At 43.0% G+C, this 24,375-nt stretch overlaps 1 non-coding gene across 1 annotated transcript; it reads left to right on the top strand.

Moving 5' to 3' along the window:
* The first annotated feature begins 21,982 nt into the window (after nt 1-21,982).
* Nucleotides 21,983-22,120, top strand: LOC119932608. The gene has a single exon (XR_005452355.1). It is a non-coding gene; the product is annotated as a small nucleolar RNA SNORA7 (small nucleolar RNA).
* Nucleotides 22,121-24,375: the final 2,255 nt, after the last annotated feature.

Here is a 24,375-nt window from a genome sequence, read left to right as displayed (position 1 = left end):
ACATATAGAGACGGTCCCTACACAACAGCAGGCTCACAGTCTAGAAGGGGGAGACAGACAACAAAACAAAACATATTAACAAAATAAAATGAATAGAATAAATATGTACAAATATAATAAATAAATAAATAGAGTAATAAATACATGCAAACATATATACATATATACAGGTGCTGTGGGGAGGGGAAGGAAGTAAGGCGGGGGGATGGGGAGGGGGAGGAGAAGGAGAGGAAGGAGGGGGCTCAGTCTGGGAAGGCCTTCTGGAGGAGGTGAGCTCTCAGTAGGGCTTTGAAGGAAGGAAGAGAGCTAGCTTGGAGGATGTGGGGGGGGAGGGCATTCCAGGCCAGAGGGAGGACGTGGGCCAGAGGTCGACGGTGGGACAGGTGAGAACGAGGCACAGTGAGGAGATTAGTGGCAGAGGAGCAGAGAGTGCAGGCTGGGCTGTAGAAGGAGAGAAGGGAGGTGAGGTAGGAGGGGACGAGGTGATGGACAGCCTTGAAGCCGAGGGTGAGGAGTTTTTGCCTGATGCGTAGGTTGATTGGTAGCCACTGGAGATTTTTGAGGAGGGGAGTAACATGCCCAGAGCATTTCTGCACAAAGACGATCCAGGCAGCGGCGTGAAGTATGGACTGCAGTGGGGAGAGACACGAGGATGGGATGTCGGAGAGGAGGCTGATGCAAATCCCGGCTCCACCAATAGTCAGCTGTGTGACTTTGGGCAAGTCAATGAAAATGCAATAAAAAGAGTAGATAAGTGTGATCCCTGACCACAAGAATCAGAGGTCATGGGTTCAAATTCTGGCTGTGCCAAATGTCAGCTGTGTGACTTTTGGCAAGTCACTTAACGTCTCTGGGCCTCAGTTACCTCATCTGTAAAATGGGGATTAAGACTGTGAGCCCCCCGTGGGACAACCTGATCACCTTGTAACCTCCCCGGTGCTTAGAACAGTGCTTTACACATAGTAAGTGCTTAATAAATGCCATCATTATCATTATTATTATTATGTCCTTCCAGCACCTCAGACTTAACACATCCAAAACAGAATTCCTCACCTTCCCATCCAAAAAACTGTCTTTCCTCAGACTTCCCCATCATTGTAGGCCACCACCTTCCCTTGTCTCAGAACTCCCTAACCCTGACGTTATCCTCGACTCAGTTCTCTCACTCAACCCACACATTCAATCTGCACCAAATCTTGTCTGTTCCCTTTTCACCACAAATAGAGAATCTGCCCATTCCTCTCCATCCAAGCTGCCATCACACTGCTCTAAGCACTTTTCATAACTGCCTTAGACAACTGCATCGGCCTCCTCGCAGACCTCTCTTCCTCCTCTCTCCCCTGGCCAATCCATACTTCACCTTGCTGCCCAGATCATTTTTCTAAAAATATATTCTGTCTGTATTTCTGTCACCCATCATGTAGGGACTGGTTTGAAGATTAGCATGGTAAGAATGTGAGGCTGGAGTCAGAAAGGCTGACCGAGGCAAAATTTGTTGGCTGTGGTGAATTGAACTTCCCTCTTGGGAGGACTACGCTTATTTAATTATGCATACAGGGTGAATTGAACATCCCTCTCTGGAGGAATATGCTTATTTTTGGTTATTCATACAACAAATGGAACTTCCCTCTCAGAAGGAATACACTTACTTTAGTAAGGCATCTTACACCCTACAATACCCTGTGTCCATTTTAACATTTGATTTTTTACACTTGGTGAAAGTATTTAACTCCTGCCTGATGAACACTTCCCTTTCAGGAGGAATACGCTTATTTGGTTGTTTGTACTTGGCAAAGCAGCTAGCTCCCAGCCCCACCAGTGTGCAGTGGTGTCCCATAGTTCATCACTTAGGCTTTTTTTATCATCTTCAATCTTCTTCTTGCCTCTGAGATCAGTCAGTGGTATTTACTGAGTTCTTACCATATGCAGAGCACTGTACTAAGCTCTTGGGAAAGTCGAATTTAATGAAGTTGGCAGACAAGATCCCTGCCCACAAGGAACTTGTAGTAATTAAAGCTGATTAGCCCGTTATTAAGTAGGGACTGTCTCTATATGTTGCTGACTTGTACCTCCCAAGCGCTTAGTACAGTGCTCTGCTCACAGTAAGCACTCAATAAATACGATTGAACGAATACATTCTTGGATTAATATAGTAGCAGTTTGGGTGTAGAGGAAAGGAAGGATTTTAGCGATGTTGTGATGGGTGATCTGACAGGATCTGGTGACAGACTGAATGTGTGGTTTGAATGAGAGAGGTGAATCAAGATTAACACCAAGGTTATGGGAGTGTGAGACAGGAAGGACAGTGGTGCTGTCTACAGTAATGGGAAAATCGGGGGAAGGGTGGGACTATGAATGACTTCTGTTTTGGACTTGTTTAAGTTTGTGGTGGTGGCGAAATATCCAAGTAGAGGTGTCATGAGGAAATACAAAACTATAGAGGAGAGTGAACAGGGCTGGAGATTTGGGAATCTCTGTATAGAGATGGGAATTGAGGCCATGGGAGCAAATGAGTTCTCCAAGAGAGTGGGTGTAGATGGAGAATAGAAGGGGGCCCCGAATTGAGCCTTGAGGGACTCCCACAGTTAGGGGTTGGGAGGAAGAGAAGGAGACCATAAATGAGACAAGAATAAGTGGCCAGAGAGATAGGAGGAGAACCAGGAGAGGAGCTTGTAATTACGGCAGAGCCTCAGCCCCCAGGGGTGGTTCTTTTGTAAACTGGTTTTATACATAAATTCTTGCATGTATTTTTCAATGGGCTGTACCCTGCCCCCCCTGCTCCGTGCTCCAGTGGAAACATGCCTGACAAAAAACTTCTACGCAGTCATCCTAATCTATACACTGATAAAATCTCAGTATCCACAGGAACTCACAGAGACCAGAGTCATTTTTGATTCTGAGGGATAGCTTTGCTCGCTCTCTCATGCTTTCCCTCTCTCTTTCTCTCTGTCTTCCACTACTCTGTCCATCTTTATTGCATTCCCTTTCTTTTTCTCTCTCCTCTCTCTCTGTCTCCTTTCCTCTTACTCTCCTTTTCTCTTTCTCTCCTCTAACGACAACTCTGTCTGTTCCATTTTCACCATATATCTAGAATCTGCCCATTCCTCTCCATCTAGACTGACATCACATTGATCCAAACATTTTTCATTACCCCCTTGACAATGCTTCAGCCTCCTCTCAGATGTCTCTGCCTCCTCTCTCTCCCCTCTTCAGTCCCTCCTTCATCCTGCTGCCCAGATCAATTTTCTAAAATTATATCATGTCCATATTTCTGTCACCCATCATGCAGGGAGGGGTTTGAGGATCAGCATGTTGAGAGTAAGAGGCTGGAGTCAGAAAGGCTGAGCTAGGCAAAATGTGTTGCATGTGGCTAATTGAAATTCCCTCTTTCTCTCTTTTCTTCTCTAACTACAACTGTGTCTGTGGGAAGTTGACCTGTCCAGATGTTCAACAGCACCTGAAGGGGTCCTAACAGCAATTTACCACCAGGGAAAGGTCAGCTGCCTCTCCTGGCCATGAAGGTTGTTCCATTTCCATGCTCTAGCAGTCACCCTTGGAGAAGCCAGCACATCTGGAGATCTGGGGATGACTTCAGCTGGATCCAAGCCAACCAAATAGAAGGACTGAACAAAAGAGAGGGGACCAGAGGTTAAGATCCTCCAGTTGCATTTATTTCCTTCGCCTTTTTGCTTTCTGCTGCTTCACTCTACTATGAAACTACAGTTGTTCGGTGACTTTGGAGATCACTGGAGCCATGTTTAAGGAATCTCCATAGTAATAAAAATAGTAAAGGGGAGGATGTTAACTTTGGGGGTAACCAAGATTGTCATGGCCCACATAGTAATTGACGCCCTTTATACCACCCTCTTTACTGAACTCAACTTACTCAATCCCCTATCCCTTCACCGATTTCGAACCACTAACCACTAGTTCTGGATCGCCTCCACAGCCTGCTTCCTTCACTCCAGTGCATGAACCACATAGAACTCCTGGTAGAAATCCAGATATCAGGTTGACCTCATCCAGTTTGAGCTAATCCTTATTGGCTTTAACTCTGTTCTCATCTCTTCCTGGCAACATCATTTCATCGGCAACATCAATTCATCACATTTCAGGGAGCGAAACCGAGTAGGCATTTTCTATCCTAACAATGCAGATATCACAGTCCAGGGAATCCTGGGGTCCCTCAACTGTGTCCCATTTGAGGTTCGTGTAGTTGTGAAGTCTCCTAAAGGAATCTCAGTGTCAAATCAGAGGTCAGTTCCTCTTTGAAAGTGATTGAATGTAATAGCAATAATAATAATTGTGCCATTTGTCAAGTGCTTATCAAGCATATTGGGCTGGACACAGTCCCTGTCCCACATGTGGGACAGGGAGCTCACAGCATTAATTCTCAGAGCCTGTTGTTGGGTAGGGACCGTCTCTATATGTTGCCAACTTGTACTTCCCAAGCGCTTAGTACAGTGCTCTGCACACAGTAAGTGTTCAATAAATACAATTGATTGATTGATTGATTGATTGATTGAATGAATGAATGAATGAATGAATTTTACAGATGAGGTAACTGAGGCATAGAGAAGTTATGACTTGCCCAGGTCACAACGGCTGGGATTTGTTGAACTCAACTTTTGTCTTTCTCTCCCTCCGTTAGTATATAACTGTGTATTTGGTATGTGAACCAGTAATAGATCACAATAAATCTTCCCAGACATTCAAATCCAATACAGGAATTTCACATACAATAGTAGAATATTTCTATTCTACATAATAATTGAAAAATACAACTAATGTTGATTTTTTTTTCTTGTCAAGCCGAAGGCAGGTAGTAGGGAAAGGTGTAAACTCTCACCATATATACTAAGGTTTAAAATTAGGTCTCTTTAGTAATTTAAAGTCTATAAATTTTGAACATCAGTCAGTACACCTTCTGAGTCTTTAGAAAAGGGGTTCTAGGATATAATTCATAGTAGTAGTAGTAGATTTAGCATCCCAAAAACCTATTACAAGTTTTTGAAAATCAGACAGTTTTTGCCGTTTGTTAAAGGATATCATGCGTACTAAAAACATAAGAAAAGGTTTTTTTGAAAAATCAAGGGAGAAGATGTTCACTTAAGAAGAGACAATATGAAGAAATTGTTTATTTGGCTGCAAACTTTACTTTCCTAATTCCATATTCAACATCTGTATGGGAGCAGAACTGGAGCCAAAAAGCGTGATTATGTTCTTACTGGCCAATCCAGTTCCAACCAAGCATTGAAGTGTGAATTCTCCTTTCAGTGAATACTTCTGGCCATAATCTTTAAAATCCTGGATTGTCAACACACTCACTAAAGGACTTTAGGCATGGGAAGGAAATGGTAAAAATCAGGAGAGGAAAAAGGAAGTTGAGAGATGAGAAGAGCATCGGGTTCAGCTCATGAATAGAACTCCAAGAAGCCCAAGACAAGACAAGCTTCTGAACAGCAATAATTATAGGAAGTACTCAGTCCCCGCTGAGGGTCACACCTGCAGAGTTTCCAGTACTCCACCAGCCTTGGCTACAGGAGGGAGAGTCAAGTAGAGGCCTACCTATTCCATTCCTAGCTTGGACAATAGCTAGTCAATGAAAGGCAGTCTGCTACAATGAAAGGCAGTCTGCTGGGCAGCAGCAACACGGGAGAGAGTCGAGGGCGGAGACGAGTTCACTGCGTGGAAGGCGGCAATGGTCAACCACTTCCGTATTTTTACCGAGAAAACTCTATGGATACACTACCAGAATGATTGCAGATGGAAAGCTGGGTGTTCTGGGAGAGATTTGTCCGTTGTGTCGCTACGAGTCGGAAACGACACGACGGCATTAGACAAGTGCTCAGTACAGCATCAGTTAATCAGTAGTATTTATGGAGCACTTACTGTGTGCAGAGCACTGCACTAAATGTTTAATATGGTTCCCGCATCCCTTCACCCAGCTCCTTATCCTACCCTGTGTCTGCCCCGGCACTTAGAACAGTGCTTGGCAATACCATGATTATTATTATTATGTTTATTACCCTGGTATGTGAACGTATGTGATCCATTCCTTGCTTTCCAAAACACTTTTAAGTTAGTCTGGCAGCTGTATAGGCTAGCACAGAGAACTAAGTTTCAGGGGGACATGGTTGGTAGAGAGACACTTGATGCAAACAGAAGGAGATTTAAAAAAAAAAACCTTTTTAGTGTCAATACCATGTTAACTAAAGCATTCATGTTGTGTGAATCTGTTTTCTTTCTTCTGCTCTAACTGTTCTCAACAGCTGTTCTGGAGTATTGGTGCTTTCCTCTGAAACCTGTCCTCTATCTCACAAGAACCATTTTACCAAAAATCTGTACTCCTTCTATTCCTCAACTCTTATCTGTCCCCAGTCCTGGATTCCTGATTACTCAATTAATCAATGGTATTTATTGAGCTCTTAGTCCATGCAGAAAACAGTTCTTAACACTTGTGAGAGTAATATATGATAGGGTTGGGAGACATTCTCTCTGCCCACAAGGAATTTATAATTTAGTGAGGGAGGCAGACAAATAAATTATGGATAGGGAGAGAATCAATCAATCAATCCATCCATCAATGATATTTATTGAGCACTTACTGGGGGCAGAGTACTGTACTAAATCACTTGGGAAAGTATAATTCAATAGAGTTGGTTGGCATGTTTCCTGTCCTCAGTGAGCTCCTATCTTCCTTTGATCCACTTCTACTTCCTGAGCTCTTGGTTTCTCTGGTATTATTAGTAGTAGTGGTATTTATTAAATGCTTCCTGTGTACAGAGCACCATATTAACTGCTGGGAGAGAAAATGGGTGAAAATTTAGAGTATTGTCCCTGGCCCATTAAGGAGCTCAATATTTGATAAGAAGGAAGGACATGTAATGAAACAATACAAACACCAAAACCCATAAAAGAAAAGGGCGAGTATATATGCATAGATGCATATAATAATAATGATGGCATTTATTAAGTACTTACTATGTGCAAAGCACTGTTCCAAGCACCGGGGAGGGTACATAGTGATCAGGTTGTCCCACGGAGGGCTCACAGCCAATTGTCAGCTGTGTGACTTTGGGTGACTTTATTTTGGCTTAATAAATGCCATCATTATTATTATTGTTCATTCATTCATTCAATCGTATTTATTGAGCACTTACTGTGTGCAGAGCACTACGTATTTGTTACTCTATTTATTTTATTTGTACATATTTATTCTATTTATTTTATTTTGTTAATGTGTTTTGTTTTGTTCTCCGTCTCCCCCTTCTAGACTGTGAGCCTGCTGTTGGGTAGGGACCGTCTCTATATGTTGCCAACTTGTACTTCCCACGTGCTTAGTACAGTGCTCTGCACACAGTAAGTGCTCAATAAATACGATTGAATAAATATGCAATGAGGGGGATAGGGGACGGAGGCCAGAGAAGCAGAGTTTGGGGTTAACTGCGACTCTGAGTCCAGCAGGGATTCACCATCAGGCCGTCAGTTATTGTCTTTCTGATGCTCTGAACATCGCGGTCACCCTCATGTTGCTGCTGCCCTGACACTCTTGCTAGGGGAAGATGAGGACAATGAGGGTTCCAGTGGCATGGAAATGGTATGGTTTCCTCTCAGGCGACAGCCCATGACATCTGTTATAAGAGGCTGAGGATACCCTGCAACTGCTGTTACTACACCCTTTTGGCTGGAGAAGAAAGGGGTGATGCGAGTCCTGGTGTTGCAGGATGGGTAAGTACCTCTCAGCACTGACTGACCCATGTTTAACCATTGTTTGGCCTTCAAATGTCTCATCTGAATATTTGCAAAAATCTGCAGCTGCATGCTATCTTAATTTCCTCTTTAACAACTCACTTCTCCACCTTCTCCAGTCTGGCTTTTGATCGTTTCACTCCACCGATCCTGCCCTCTCAAGGCAACAATAACTTCCTAAAACTCAAGTTCAGAGGGTTATAATAATTGTTATTATTATGGTATTCATTAAGCGCTTTCCATGTGTCAAGCATTGTTCTAAGCACTGGGGAAGATACAAGAGAGTCCACGGGGGGTTCAAAGTCTTAATCCCCATTGTCAGATGAGGTAACTGAGGCCAAGAGAAGTGAAGTGACTTCAGCATGGCTCAGTGGAAAGAGCCCGGGCTTTGGAGTCAGAGGTCATTGGTTCAAATCCCGGCTCCACCACTTGTCAGCTGTGTGACTCTGGGCAAGTTACTTCACTTTTCTGGGCCTCAGTTCCCTCATCTGTAAAATGGGGATTAAGACTGTGAGCCACACGTGGGACAACTTGATCACCTTGTATTCCGCCTCAACGCTTAGAACAGTGCTTTGCACATAGTAAGCGCTTAATAAATGCCATCATTATAAGTGACTTGCCCAAGGTCACACAGCAGACAGGTGGTGGAGCCGGGATTAGAACCCATGACCTCCAACTCCCAGGCCCATGCTCTATCCACTACCCCAGGCTGCTTCTCCATCCCGATCGTCCTCAATTTCTCTGCTACTTTTGACACTGTGGATTACTTCCAAACTGCTACCATATTAATTCAATCATTTATCCTATCCCACCTGATTATTGTATCAGTCTGCTTGTTGAGCTCCCAGCTTCCTGCCCGTCCCACTGCAGTCCACACTTCACTCCGCTGCCTGGATCACTTTTCTACAAAAATGTTCAGGCCATGTTTCCCCACTCCTCAAAAAACTCCAGTGGTGGCCCATCTATCTCCACATCAAACAAAAACTCCTCACCACAGGCTCTAAATCACTCAGTCCCCTTGCTACTCTCCTAGTACATCCCAGCCCACATACTTCACTCCTCTAATGTGAACCTTTTCAATGAACCTCTATCTCATCCATCTCACTGCCGACCCCTAGCCCACATCCTGCCTCTGGCCTGGAATACCCTCCCTCCTCAATTCCAACAGACAATTACCCTCCCCACCCTCAAAGCCTTATTGAAGACACTTCTCCTCCAAGAAGCCTTCCCTGACTGAACCCTCTTTTCCTTTTCCTCAACTCCCTTCTGGGCCACCCTGCCTTGCTCCCTTTTTTATGGCATTTATTAAGCACTTACTATGTGCAAAGCACTGTTTTAAGCGCTGGGGAAGTTACAAGGTGATCAGGTTGTCCCACGGGGGCCCACAGTCTTAATCCCCATTTTAAGATGAGGTGACTGAGGCACAGAGAAGTTAAGTGACTTGCCCAAAGTCACACAGCTGACAATTGGTGGAGCTGGGATTTGAACCCATGACCTCTGACTCCAAAGCCCAGGCTTTTTCCATTGAGCCACGCTGTTTTATTCATCCTCCCTCCCAGCCCCGTGACAGTTATGTACATATCTGTAATTTATTTATTTATTCTAATGCCTGTCTCCCCCTCTAGACTATAAGCTCATTGTGGACAGGGAATGTGTCTGTTATATTGTTATACTGTACTCTCCCTGTACATAATATAGTACTGTGCACACAATAAGCACTCAGTAAAGACAATTGATTGAGTGACTGACTTGCTCCTCAAAACACTAATAGGTGTCAATTTTGCTGAAACGGTACTAACCTTATTCATACCTTTCCTCTCTGTCCTCTCCTCTCTGTTCATGATGCTCCTCCTCTGTTTCTCATCTTATTAGTGGGCCTAGTGGCCTATTCTGGGTTCTTTGTTCTTCCCATGTCCAGAACATCTCTACCTGCATATCCTGATAGCACATCAAATTCAACTTATCTAAAAGAGAACTCCTCATCTTTCCCCTGAAACTTACTCCTCCTCCCCTCAAAACTCTCCACTGTATCTCTTTGTCATTCATTCATTCATTCATTCATTCATTCATTCAATCATATTTACTGAGCACTTACTATGTGCAGAACACTGTACTAAGCACCCGGGAAGTACAAGTTGGCAACATATAGAGACAGTCCCTCCCAACAATGGGATCATTTTCCAACACATAACAAATCTCCACAGTTGTCTTCAAAACTCTCCACTGGTCTCACGTTACATATCTGATGTCTTCACCCCCTACTCCCCAGCTTGCTGATTGTATCTTCACTCACACTGTTCCCCCATGTGGATCTCCTTCCCTTCCCAAATCAGACAGAACACAGGTCTCCCCAAAATCAGATCCCTTCTAAAATCTCATCACCCCTAACGAACTTTTCCTAATCAATTATCCAGTATCCTGAGCCAGACCATTCTGCTATGAACTTATTTACATCTTTCTTAGCACTCATTAATTAATTAATTATGAATCACTGTGATACTTGTTAAGTGCTTACTATGCGCTAAACACTGTACCAAGCAATGGGGCAGATACAAGGCAATCAAGACAGACACAATCCCTGCCCACATGGAGTTCACAGTCTAACTAGAAGGGAGAACAGGTATTTAAGTCTCATTTTTCAGATGAGGAAACTGAGAGACTGTGAGCCCGTTGTTGGGTAGGGACCATCTCTATATGTTGCTGACTTGTACTTCCCAAGCGCTTAGTACAGTGCTCTGCACACAGTAAGCACCCAACAAATATGACTGAAAGAATGAATGAATGAAAGGTACAGAGAATTGACTTGCCCAAGGTCACACAACAGGAGAGTGGCAGAGCTGCAATTACAATCCAGGTCTTCAGATTCCCAGTCCTGCGCTCTTCCCACTGACTGCGCTCTTCCACTCATGTTTATATGTCTGGTAAATTATTATTTTGACCACTCTAGTAATAAATATTTCCATATTTGCCTCCCCTGTTAGAGTGCAAATTCTTTGTGGGCAGTGAACTTCGTTTAAACTTCCCATATGCTTAGTACAGTGCGAAGTGAATGCTTCATAAATGTGGCTACCACTATTACTACTACTAAATAAAATAAACTGTGGTATTTTTTAAGCTCTTCCTATGTGCCAGGCACTGAACTAAACGCTGGAGTGGGTACAAACAAATTGGGTTGGACCCAGTCTCTGCTCCACATGGGACTCACTGTCTTAATCATTGTTTTCCAGATGAGGGAACTGAGGCCCAGAGAAGTGAAGTGACTTGCCCAGTGTCACACAGCAGACAAGTGGCAGAGTCAGGATTAGAATCCAGGCCCTTGCTCTATCCACTGGGCCATGTTGCTTCTCTACTACTACTGTTACGATTATCACTACTACCACTTCAATGATGTGTAGAAGTACTTGATTTGGAAGCATTCTGCATTTTCTGGATCTCTTCCTCTCTGGCATCCCTCCACCAACAGTGGTGCATGGTTTTTAAGTTGATTTGCACATCACATTGAAGGTCTCACAGCATAGAACAGCAGACATGACCTGGCAGCATTTTAGATACAGACAAAGCACAGGAAACAGTACCAACATCTCTACAGGTTTCTTAGACTTTACAGAAGCATCTAACACCTTCCCTCATACCTTGACTGTGAGCCCCATATGGGACATGGGCTTTGTCAAACCTGATTAGCTTGTATCTTCCCCAGTGTTTAGTGCAGGGCTTGGCACATAATAATCATTTAAAGAATACCATAATTATCATTGTTATTATCAATAGACTTGGACTCTGAAAATCGCTAAGCAAATTTGACTGTCCTGAACAGTACATCAACGTTCTGAGATTACTTCATGATGGCATGGCTGGCCGGGTAAGAAACAGGGGTGTCCTATCTGATTCATTCCTTATGGTTAAGGGAGTAAAGCATTATCCAAAGCCTGAGAAAAAAACAATCAAGAACTCCTCTGTACACATGACTGGTCCCTAAAGACCCACCCCCAATAAGATCATAGACACTAAATCAGCCCGGCATTCTGAGCTGACAAAAAGTCTAAAGAAAATCAAGGTAGTGTGTGAAACTGTGACCAGGAAAAGCAAACATGAAAACCAAAGTCTGTGTTGGAACACCAAAATAAACATTATTACTGAATTTTGTTATGTAAATAGCACACAAACCATTATGCAACAATACACAAGGAAACAGGAAACTGAACCAAGGGTCAACACATTTTTTGGGAGACTGTCAAACAACACAGGGTACCAGTGTGATATAAGGCTCCAAACTTCAAGGTCTAATGACATCTACAGCTTTCCATCCTTCTCTACAGTTTGTTAGCAGTGCTGGTCTAGTCTATGCAACTGACACCCAGTGTTCAGAAAGGATGCAGTATTGTCTGAGGTTTTGTTTTACCGTGTCCTAAAATATTTCCTTTCTCCTCCGTGCTTTGGTTTTCAAATTTCAGCTCATCATAGAGCAGTTGCTTGGATATCCTGCTGCCCTTGAGTCTTGCCACGTATCGCATTCGGCATAGCTGTCTTGAGATCTCTATTTTGTGATCCCATCTAGTCATTTGATGTCAAGATAGTGATGCTGATGGATGTGCTTAAGGAGTTGAATATGGAATCTGGGGAGTTCAGGTCTCCCTGCCACAGAGAATTTGGACAGAACCCTTCCAATTGCTGATATTTTAACCTGCTCAAATTTGTGTGGTAATAAGATTTCATATGCTTACTACCCACTTAGGAAGAAATATTGTCTTTTGTTTGTTTTCTATCTGTCACCTTCAAACATCAAAGGGTTCCTTTCTCTCTACTTTTTTAAAACCATTCCATATTCACCCTACTCAAAGCTTCCAAGATTTTGCAGCTTCACAACCTTTGTCTTTCCAAATAAGAGTCCTAATTCATCCTCATTTGGAAGCTACAACATCTCCAACATCATCTTAGTTGTCTATCCTCTGTTCCGTCATTTCTTCTCCAGGTTTATTATGTCCTCTCTAAGATGCATTGCCCCTCTCAGGGTCACACCTGGAGAGTTTCCAGTACTCTCCTAGTTACGACTACAGGAGGGAGAGTCAAGGAGAGGCCTACACATTCCATTCCTAGCTTGGGCAGTGGCTAGTGAGTCAAAGGCAATCTGCTACAACTGACACAGTCCCTGTCTCACAAGGGGATGGTGGTCTACGGGAAGGGAGGAGTGATATTTAATCCCCATATTACAGGTGAGGAAGCTCAGATCCAGTGAAGTTGTGACATATTCAAGGAAACAAAACAGACAAGTGATAGAGACAGGAATGGAAGCCAAGTCTCCTGACTACCCATCCTGTGTTCTATCCACTAGGCAACTATACTAATTAAAATGTGTCAAGTCAGAGCAGGCAGGAAGTGGAGTTTCAATACAGTTTTTAGAGAGAAGAGGCTTAGTTTGGTTAACAAAAATGAGAAAAAAATACAGGCAAGGAATGTTGGTAGGAAATATGTCTACCACTATACTCTTCCAAGCTCTTATTGCAGTGCTCTAAACACAGTAAGTACTCAATAAATATGACTGACTGATGGCCGAATGCATAGGGGCAGAACACGTTGTTTCCTGGAGCAAAGAGGTTGAGCAAGGATGGAATATATTTTGAGGACAGTGAGGACAGAGGGAGCCTGTCAGAAATTGAATTCTATACCAGCACTTGTAGGCTTCCGAGAAGGGAAGTGACAAAAATAGTATTAAGAATGAGGAAAATGGTCCTTTTTCTGTGTAGACTCGACAGAAGCGGGGAGAGGCTTGTGGCAAGGAGTCCAATGAGAAGACTTGCATGCTTAATTTTTGCATGCCTGGGTTATTCTCTCCTGGAAGGCAATAGTGGCCACTCTCAAATGCCAAGCTCCCCATGACTCTCCAGTCTCTCACAGCTGCATCTCCAATTTCACCATATGCAACTGGGCGGGAACTATTTTTAGGGTAATTACTTTCAGTTCCCTGGCTGACTCTCAGTAACTCTTGGTTATTGCTTAGATTACTTGTGAACCAAGAAGCAAACAAAATTATGCTGTAATAGCTTATCTAAATCCAAGTCTGTCTCAAGGGAGTCAGAGAGTGTGGGAAAAATTATTCCTTTGCATGCAGCCCTTCTGACATAATATAGGGCACACCAAACAGGTCGAAAGAAGCTTCATCTGCTATTCAGGCGTATTGAGCAAGAAAATGTTTTTCCTCTTTATGAAGATACATTTTTTTAAGATATTGGTTCAGCACTTACTATGTGCCAGGCACTTTACTAAGTGCTGGGTTAGATACGAGATAATTAGGTTGGACCCGACCCATGTCCCAAATGGGGCTCAGTATTAATCCCCATTTTACAGATGAGGTAACTGAGGCATAAAGTAAAGTGACTTGCCCAAGGTCACACAGCAGACACAGGTCAGAGTTGGGATTAAAGTCCGGGTGCTTCTGACTCACAGGCCAGTCGTCTTTCCACTAGGCCATTTTGCTTCTCAAGAGCCCTCATTTAAATAATTGAACAGAGCAAATAGCGTCAGATGGCTCTGAATAGTAAATATAATTAGCCAAAGGATACCAGACCTGCTTTTTCTCCCTTGATAATTCTTCCTAGAATTATATTAAGTTGCAAATATAAGGGAAAAAAGTTCCAGCTTATTTCCCAATTTTCAATGCCAACATTCCACCTATCCATGAAGTGCTGTTGATGAAGAAATCGGAAATGTTGTCTGATCCACATGTTGGCTGGAGAGCAGTCATTTACCACTTAGGGAGGCCAGAGGGACTGTAGGGACAGATTTGAGGGTGTCCCAATGACGGCTTTGTGGTGGGTGCACCTCCCTTAGAACTTCATTCCTCAATTGATCAGTAAATTTATTGAGCAACCACTGTATGCAGATCACGGCACTAAGTAGTACTAGGAGAAGGAGCAGTAGTAGTGTTTATTAAGCAGTTACTGAGTGCAGAACACTGTACTAAGACCGGGAAAGAATATAGAAGTTGAAATTAGACATGGTCCTCTGTCTTTTGGGGGGCTACAATCTATGAATACAGGTTGGAGGGTGTATGGAAGGAGGAGTGGAGACAGACACGTTAGGAGCAGGGCTTGGAATACAAAGGTCTTGGACGATTACGATAAAGGTAGAAAACATGATCCCTGCCCCTGAAAATTTTACAATCTATTGAGGGAGATTGACAGGAAATAATTTCAAAATAAGAGGAAGCAAAGTGAAGCAATACCTACAAATGTTCAGGGATAAGCAGTCATAAGGAAAAGGATAAGGATAAGAAAAGTGCTGATATGATAGGGAGAATGTGACCTGCAAGAATAAAAATCAATCAGGGATCCATCACTATAGACAACACCACCATCCCACTGTCTCTTAAGCCTATAACCTTGGTATCATCCTTGACTCACCTCTCTCATTCAACCCACATAGTCACCAAATCCTGTTGGTTCTGCCTTCACGGCGCCTCTAGAATGTGCCCTATCCGCTCCATCCAAATTGCCATCACAAAAATCCAAGCAGTTATCCTTTCCCTCCCTGACTATGATAATAATAATAATAATAATGGCATTTATTAAGTGCTTACTATGTGCAAAGCACTGTTCTAAGTGCTGGGGAGGTTACAAGGTAATCAGGTTGCCCCTCGTGGGGCTCACAGTCTTAATCCCCATTTTACAGATGAGGGAACTAAGGCACAGAGAAGTGAAGTGACTTACCCAGCTGACAATTGGCCAAGTCAGGATTTGAACCCACGACCTCTGACTCCAAAGCCTGTGCTCTTTCCATTGAGCCACGCTGCTTCTCTACTACATTAACCTCCTTACTGACCTTCCTGATTTCTGTATCTCCCCTCTCAAGTCCATACTTCACTCTGCTGCCCGAAATATTTTCTGGGAAACCTATGCAGTCCATGTTTCCACGCTTCTCAAAAACCTCCAATGGTTACCCATCCACTTTTTTAAAAATTTTCATTATATTTATGGGATTCATTGAGGAATTACTATGTTGCAGATGCTGTACAAAACACTGGGGTAGATACAAGATAATCAGGTTGGACACAGTCCATATCCCACATGGTGCTCACAGTATTAATCCTCATTCTATTATAGGTGAGGTATCTGAGGCATAGAGACACAGAGAAGTTAAGTGACTTGCCCAAGGTCACACAGCAGACAAGTGGCAGAGCCGGCATTAGAATGCAAGTTCTTCTGACTCCCAGGACCATGCTCTGACAACTGGGCCACAGTGCTTCTCACATCCACATCAAACAGAAATTCCTTACCATTGGATTTAAGGCACTCAATCAGCTCTCTCTCACTTTACTTTACTGCTTTTCTGTTACAACCCAATCTTCATTCTTCTCCTGTAATGTCATTCTACACTCTACCTCTATCTCATTCATCCTGCTGCCTAGAGAAGCAGCGTGGCCCAGTGGAAAGAGCCCGGGCTTTGGAGTCAGAGGTCATGGGTTCAAACCTCATCTCCACCAATTGTCAGCAGTGTGACTTTGGACAGGTCACTTAACTTCTCTGGGCCTCAGTTCCCTCATCTGTAAAATGGGGATGAAGACTGTGAGCCCCCCGTGGGACAACCTGATCACCTTGCAACCTCCCCAGTGCTTAGAACAGTGCTTTGCACATAGTATGCACTTAAATGCCATCGTTACTATTATTATTACCCCTTGCCCATATTCTACAGTGGACTTGGAATAACCTCCCTTTATATTCAACAGTTCACCACTCTTCCAAATTTGAAACCTACCTAAAACGTGGAAGAGGCAGACCAGCAGCTAGATGGATAGAGATCATAACAACGATAATAGAAGAACTATTAGAAAGGTTGCAGATTATGGCAGAGGACAGGATGTTCTGGAGAAATCCATGGAGTCACTATGAATCAGAAGCGACTCAACGGCACTTAATAATAATAATAATAATAATGATAATAATAAAACAAATCACATCTCCTTCAAGAGGCCTTCCCTGACTAAGCTGTATTTCCCCTATCCATCCGCCCTTCGCATTGATTATTCATGTGGCTGTGTTCCCCTTAGGTTCTTTGCTACTATCTAGTCCTAGTATTTCTTGAAATATCTTTATATGCTGCATATTTCCCCTGTCTACATTTTATTTTAATGTCTTTCTCCCTCAGTTGACTGTAAAATCCTTGTGGGCAGGGATTGTATTTATCAACTCTATTTTATTATTCTTACCCAAGTGCTCTGCACACAATAATGTGCTCAATAATTACTATTGATTGGCTGATTGAATGAGAGTTGGGGTGGAGTAGGAGAAGAGAGTGATAGATGAAGGATAATTTTTCTTCTCTTCAGGTTATATTCCCCCAACTATACCACCTCAGAATTTTTGTGCCAGCTTCACACTTGTGTACTCACATCACCAGTAGCATTTTAGTACATACTGACTTCAGTCATCCATCTTTTCCTTCATCCTCCTATATTTAATTTTTTTACATTTCCAGTTTCTCCACTGAGTTCTTTTTTTATTGTTGAGTGCTTACTATTTGCCAAACACTGTTCTCAGCGCTGGGGTAGATAAAAATTAATTAGTTTGGACAAAGTTCCTGTCCTACATGGGCCTCACAGTCTATCTAGGAAAGAGAATAGGAGAACTGAGGTAGAGAGAAGTGACTTGCTCAAGGTCACACAGCAAGCAAGTGGCAGAAGCGGATTAGAACAAAGATTCTCTGACTCTCAGGCCTGTGTTCTTTCCACTAGGCCATGCAGCTTTTCATTTTTGAGTATCTTTCTGTTGCTCGTTGTTCTCTCTCTTCCTCCCACTAGGTAGCTGAATTGAGGTGAGCATAGCTTCAAAGCCAGGAGAAAGCAAGGCTCTCTTATATAGCAAGGAACCAGAAAAGATGTACTAAATTTTCATGAACAAAGTATCCAAGTGTGCAAGAGAAACTAAGCCAAAGACACATTCATGGGGACAGTCAAACCATTAGTAACATCACCCTTGAACTGAAGAACAATTCTACCATAGGTCACATACAAACATATAGATTTTCATTCATTGGCATGTTTGTACTTTAAGGTGTACAGTCAATTATATATTCAGCTATCGAATTTTGATATCTTTCTATTACTTTCTGTTATATCCCTTTGTCTTTCCTCCTGCTCCTAGTATCTGTAAATAATGCTTGGCTCTTTGTTACCCCTATTAAATTTTTGAGGTCCTCGAGGATTGGGAACATGAGGGCCCTCTCCAGAGCCTTGAATATTGCACTTTGCATTCAGTAGATGCTCAATAAATAAATAAATACGTGAATAAATAAATAAATAAATGCATACATACACACGTACATGAATAACTACATAAATAACTAAACAAATAACTAAATAAGTAAATAAATAAATAAATAAACACCATTGACTGGATCTTGAAATCACACCACTGAAAGTCATGAGAAACCCAAAGACTGAAATTGTATTCTCCAACTTCTGCCTGCTTCCACGATTAGTAAATGGTATGTGTCTGTGCTTAGTACAGTGCCTATCACCTCCTCACTGTGCCTCCTTCTCGCCCGTCCCACCGTCGACCCCCGGCCCACGTCCTTCCCCTGGCCGGGAATGCCCTCCCTCCACACATCCACCAAACTAGCTCTCTTCCTCCCTTCAAAGCCCTACTGAGAGCTCACCTCCTCCAGGAGGCCTTCCCAAGCTGAGCCCCCTTTTTCCTCTCCTCCTCCCCATCGCCCCCCCGCCCTAACTCTTTCCCCTCCCCACAGCACCTGTATATATTTGTACATATTTATTACTCTATTCAGTTTACTTGCTCATATTTACTACTCTTTATTTTATTAATAATGCGCATAATGATGTACATCCTTATCTTCCCTCCCAAACCCTGCCCTCTCCCTGACTTTGCCATCACTGTAGATGGCACTACCATCCTTCCCGTCTCACAAGCCCACAACCTTGGTGTCATCCTCGACCCCACTCTCTCATTCACCCCAAACATCCAATCTGTCACTGAAACCTGCCGGTCTCACCTCCCCAACATTGCTAAGATCCACCCTTTCCTGCCCTTTCAAACCGCTACCTTGCTGGTTCAATCTCTCATCCTATCCCGACTGGATTACTGCATCAGCCTCCTCGCTGATCTCCCATCCTCTTGTCTCTCCCCACTTCAATCTATACTTCACTCTGCTGCCTGGATTATCTTCGTACAGAAATGCTCTGGGCATATTACTCCCCTCCTCAAAAATCTCCAGTGGCTGCCCATCAACCTGCAAAACAAGCAAAAACTCCTCACTCTCGGCTTCAAGGCTGTCTATCCCCTCGCCCCCTCCTACCTCACCTCCCTTCTCTCCTTCTCTAGCCCAGCCTGCACCTTCCGCTCCTCTGCCGCTAACCTCCCCACTGTGCCTCATTCTTGCCTGTCCTGCCATCAAACCCCGGCCCACATCCTCCCCCTGGCCCGGAATGCCCTCCCTCCGCACATCCGCCAAGCTAGCTCTCTTCCTCCATTCAAAGCCCTACTGAGAGCTCACCTCCTCCAGGAGGCCTTACCAGACTGAGCCCCCTTTTTCCTCTCCTCCTCCCCATCCCCCCGCCCTACCTCCTTCCCCTCCCCACAGCACTTGTATATATTTGTACAGATTTATTACTCTATTTCACTTGTACATATTAATATTCTATTTATTTTGTTAATGATTTGCATATAGCTTTAATTCTATTTGTTCGGATGATTTTGACACCTGTCTACATGTTTTGTTTTTGTTGTCTTTCTCCCCTTTCTAGACTGTGAGCCAGTTGTTGGGTAGGGACCATCTCTATATGTTGCCAACTTGTAAGCACTTCATGCTCTGCACACAGTAAGCGCTCAACAAATATGATTGAATGAATGAAATGAATATAGCTGTAATTCTATTTATTCTGTTTTGACACCTGTCTATATGTTTTGGTTTGTTGTCTGTCTCCCCCTTCTTGACTTTGAGCCCATTGTTGAGAAGGGACTGTCTCTATATGTTGCTGACTTGTACTTCCCAACTGCTTCGTACAGTGCTCTGCACACAGTAAGCGCTCAATAAATGCGATTGAATGAATGAATGAATAGTAAGTGCTTAACAAATACCATCATCATCATTATGATCATCATCTTCTTTTAGACTGTAACCTCTTTGAAGGCAGGGGTGGTTTACCCAATTACTTGGGGAGATTTAGGGAATACCACAAATTGTTAGATTCCCTCAAGGTCCTTTTCTGGGCCCCATTCTGTTCTCCATCTACACCCACTCCCTTGGAGAACTCTTTCACCCCCATGGTTTCAACTACCATCTCCATAGGGATGATTCCCAAATCTACATCTCCAGCCCTGATCTGTCTTCTTCTCTGCAGTCTCAAATTTTCTCCAGTCTACAGGACAGCTCTACTTGGATGTCCCACCAACGCTTCAAACCTAACATGTCCATATCAGAACTCCTTATCTTCCCAATTAAACCCTATCCTTTTCCATCACTGTATACAGCACTCATCCTTCCAGTCTCACAAGCCCATAACCTTGGTATTATAATAATGATCTTCAACTCATATCTCTCATTCAATCCACATATTCTGTCACCAAATCCTGTTGGATCAACCTTCCCAATATGCTTAAAAAGTGTCCTTTCCTCTCCATTCAAACTGCTACAACATTAATCCAAGCATTTATCCTATCTCACCTCAATTACTGACTCAGCCTCCTTGCTGACCTCCCCACCTCCTTTCTCTCTCCATTCCAGTCCATAATTCACTCTGCTTCCCAGATCATTTTTCTACAAAACTGGTCAGTTTATGTTTCCCCACTCCTCAAGAACTTTCAATGATTGCCCATTCAGCTCTGCAGTGAACAGAACTTCCCGTTAATGCAAACACTTATCCGCTCCCATCTCTCTGCACTCCAGTCCATACTTCATTCTGCTGCCCTGATCATTTTTCTACAAAAACATTCAGGACATGCTTCCCCACTCCTCAGGAAACTCATTTGCTCTCTACTAATTTATGTCCCTGATTTCCGACTACATCCCAGCCCACACAGTCCTCTAATGCCAACCTATTACTCACAGTACCTCAATCTCTAGAACATCTGTGGGAGTCTATTTCGATGATGACTTCTTGCCCAAATACTGCCTCTGTCTTGGAACTCCCTCGCTCTTCCTATCTGATAATCACTCATCCCACTTTCAAAGCCTTACCTGAGTCTCATCTCCTTCAAAATGCCTTCCCCAACAAGACACTCATTTCCTCTTCTCCCACTTCCCTCTGTGTCACCCTTGCACTTGGATTAGCAGCCTTTATTCACTCTTCCCTAAGCCCCACAGCACTTATGTAGATATCCCTATTTTTTTTATTTATATAAATGTCTGCCTCCCCCTCTAGACACTACACCTCATTGTGTGTCTACCAACCCTGTAATACTATATTCTCCCAAGTACATAGTGTGGCTTAGTGGAAAGAACACAGGCTTGGGAATCAGAGAACGTTGATTCTAATCCCAGCTCCACCACTTGTCTGCTGTGTGACCTTGGGCAAGCCACTTCACTCCTCTATGCCTCCATTCCCTCATCTGTAAAATGGGGATTAACACTGGGAGCCTCATGTGGGACAACCGGATAACCTTGTAGCTACCCCAGCACTTAGAACAATGCTTGGCACATAGTAAGTGCTTAACAAATACTACTATTATTATTATTATTATTATCATTATTATATTACAGTGCTCTGCACACAGAAGTGCTCAATAAATGTGACTGATTCAGTGATTGATTGGGTAAGGGGTCTGTCTCATTCACATGAGAAGACCTTGCCAACTTAAATCATTCAACCAATGCCAAAATCATTTCCTTTTTTCAGAAACTTATATATTTGCTCTACCCCACAACTTTTCAGTGGCAGAGTGATGCAGGTAAACTTGTAACAGATCACATTACAACGCCTCAGGAAGCCCTCCACCCAGTCAGTAATTGCTTTGTGCGAAATGGATCGGTTCGTCACAGTTACGTATTTCACGTGAATCCTGGTTTTGGGATGTGCTTTTTTTGTTCTTTCCATTTTAGTGGCTTTAAATATTCTTTAAAGTATTTGTACCCAGATAAATAAATGTAGAATAATGGAAATCATAGCTGCATTTTTATATTTGCTTTGCTGTGATTTCTTTTCAGCAGAATTGTATAAATGCATCTTTGTTTCTTAAAGCTCTTCCTTTGTTTTTACCATTATTACACACATGAGGCCCTTTTGTCCCTCTCAGGGTTGCACCTGGAGAGTTTCCTGTACCCTACCAGTCTCGGGTACGGGAGGGAGAGTCAAGCAGAGGCATGCCCATTCCTTTCCTAGCTTGGCCAGTGGCTAGCGAGTGGAAGGCAATCTGCTACAAGTAAAACTCATCTGTGTTGGGTAGCAGTGGCAGAGGAGAGAGTTGAAGATGGAGACTCAAGTTTAGTGAGTGGAAGTCTGCAATGGTAAACCACTTCTGTATTTTTACCAAAAAAATTATATGGATACACTACCAGAATGATTGCAGATGGAGAATGGGGCATTCTAGGAGAGATGTGTCCATGGTGTCGCTATGGGTTGGAAATGACTTGACAACGTAAGACAGGACAAGGCCTTTTTGATGGAATTCTGATCAGGTTTTCAAAACAAATCACATTGATTGTGAAGCTTGATCCTAAAGTGAGATTTTAAAAAAATGATTGAAACAGAGATTCTAGACCTTCGTAGAACCTAAGAAAAGAAGAAGAACCAGCAGGAAGGGGAAGAATCCAAACCATTTAAAATATTATGTTTGAATTTTTTGAGGGTATTGGGAATATGGCCTAATTCACAGTTTAGCCACTTTTTAGGGCAGAAGAACCAAATAAAACTCTCTTCTCTGCATTCATTCATTCAATTGTATTTATTGAGCATTTACTTGTGTGCAGAGCACTGTACTAAACACTTGGGAAGTACGAGTTGGCAATGTATAGAGACGGTCTCTACCCAACAACGGGCTCACAGTCTAGAAGGGGGATACACATATTAAGCTCTTAAATATCATCATCATTAATGTCTTTTTAGTATAAGGAAGAGTGGAAATGTGAGCGTGCTTGAAGAAAGAGAAGAAGGATCCATCAGAGAGTGAACTGTTGAATCTGGTGGTCTGGGAAGGAAGAAGAGTGATTGGGTGTAAGTGATTTTACATGTTGTGAGGAGATGGGTCATAAGCCCTCTAATCAATTCACTATCATTTACAAATCATGTTGTGTAGACATCCCAGGATGGTCTTAATCCCTTGAGCCAGAGAAATTTCCCAGTGGATCAGAAACCTATTCTGTGACAAGTTTGCAGATCTCAAATTCTATCCTCTAGTAAACAAACTAGATCTACCCTGACATAGTTAACCCTGATGATGATGGGGACTGGGTTGGAAGGTACCTAGTATCTTGAGAAGCAGCATGGTATAGTGGATAGAGCATGAGCCGGGGAATCAGGAGGTCACAGGTTATAATCCAGGCTCCACCCCTTGTCTGCTGTGGGACTTTGGGCAAGTCATTTTACTTTTCTGTGCCTGTTACTCATCTGTAAAATGGGGATTGAGAGCATGAGCCCCTAGTGGGACAAGGAATGTGTCCAACCCCATTTGCTTGTATTCACCCCAACACTTAGTACAGTGTCTGGCACATGGTAAGCACTTAACAAATTCCATAATTATCATTTTATTTATTATAACTAAACCAGATCAACCACCCATTATGGAGTAGCCTGGGCATCTTCATAAATTTTTTAGGACAGACAAATTGGCTATTTGATTTCCAGAGTTCTGGCTGATTGATGGTGTAAATTTTCTGCGATGACTTAACAAACGTGTTACTGTTTGCCCCATTTTTTCTCTATCGAGCACACACAAACATTGTATCTGCTACTCCATGATTTGATCAAAGCCACTTTATGATTCAGGTAATGCACAGTGGGGAAGCAGTATGGCCTAGCGGATAAATCACAAGCACTGTTCTAAGTTCTGGGAGGATACAAGGTGATCAGGTGTCCCACGAGGGGCTCACAGTCTTCATCCCCATTTTACAGATGAGGTAACTGAGGCCCAGAGAAGTTAAGTGACTTGCCCAAAGTCACACAGCTGACAACTGGCAGAGCTGGGATTTGAACCCATGACCTCTGACTCCAAAGCCCGTGCTCTTTCCACTAAGCCATGCTGCTTCTCCATATGATTACCAGTCTCTCCAGCTGCATGAAAAGAGGATGAGGACACAGCAGTGACTTTGCTGGAAAGGCCACATGGAGATACTCTGTCCAAAGGCCATAGACTACACTGCCAAACTGAATCAGAGCTACATAAAGATAGCAGAGACCAAGATGCAGTCAGAGCACCTAATGACAAGAACACAACACAGAATGAAAAAAGAGATCAGGTTCAAGAAGAGACAAATCAAACAAAATGGACAAGATTGAGACAACTCAGAGACTAGGGAAAATGAGACAAAAAGGCAAAGCAACCCACAGTGACACTTTTTTATTAAGCTGGTATTTGTTAAGTGATTACTATGTGCCAGGCACTGTACAAAGAGCCAGGGTAGTTACAAATAATCCAAATAATGTATTATGTGTGGGGACTGTCTCTATATGTTGCCAACTTG

Source organism: Tachyglossus aculeatus, chromosome 9, assembly GCF_015852505.1.
Source record: "Tachyglossus aculeatus isolate mTacAcu1 chromosome 9, mTacAcu1.pri, whole genome shotgun sequence".
Taxonomy (NCBI): domain Eukaryota; kingdom Metazoa; phylum Chordata; class Mammalia; order Monotremata; family Tachyglossidae; genus Tachyglossus; species Tachyglossus aculeatus.
The sequence above is the reverse complement of the archived record's forward strand: the minus strand, read 5'-3'. Positions and strand labels throughout refer to the sequence as shown.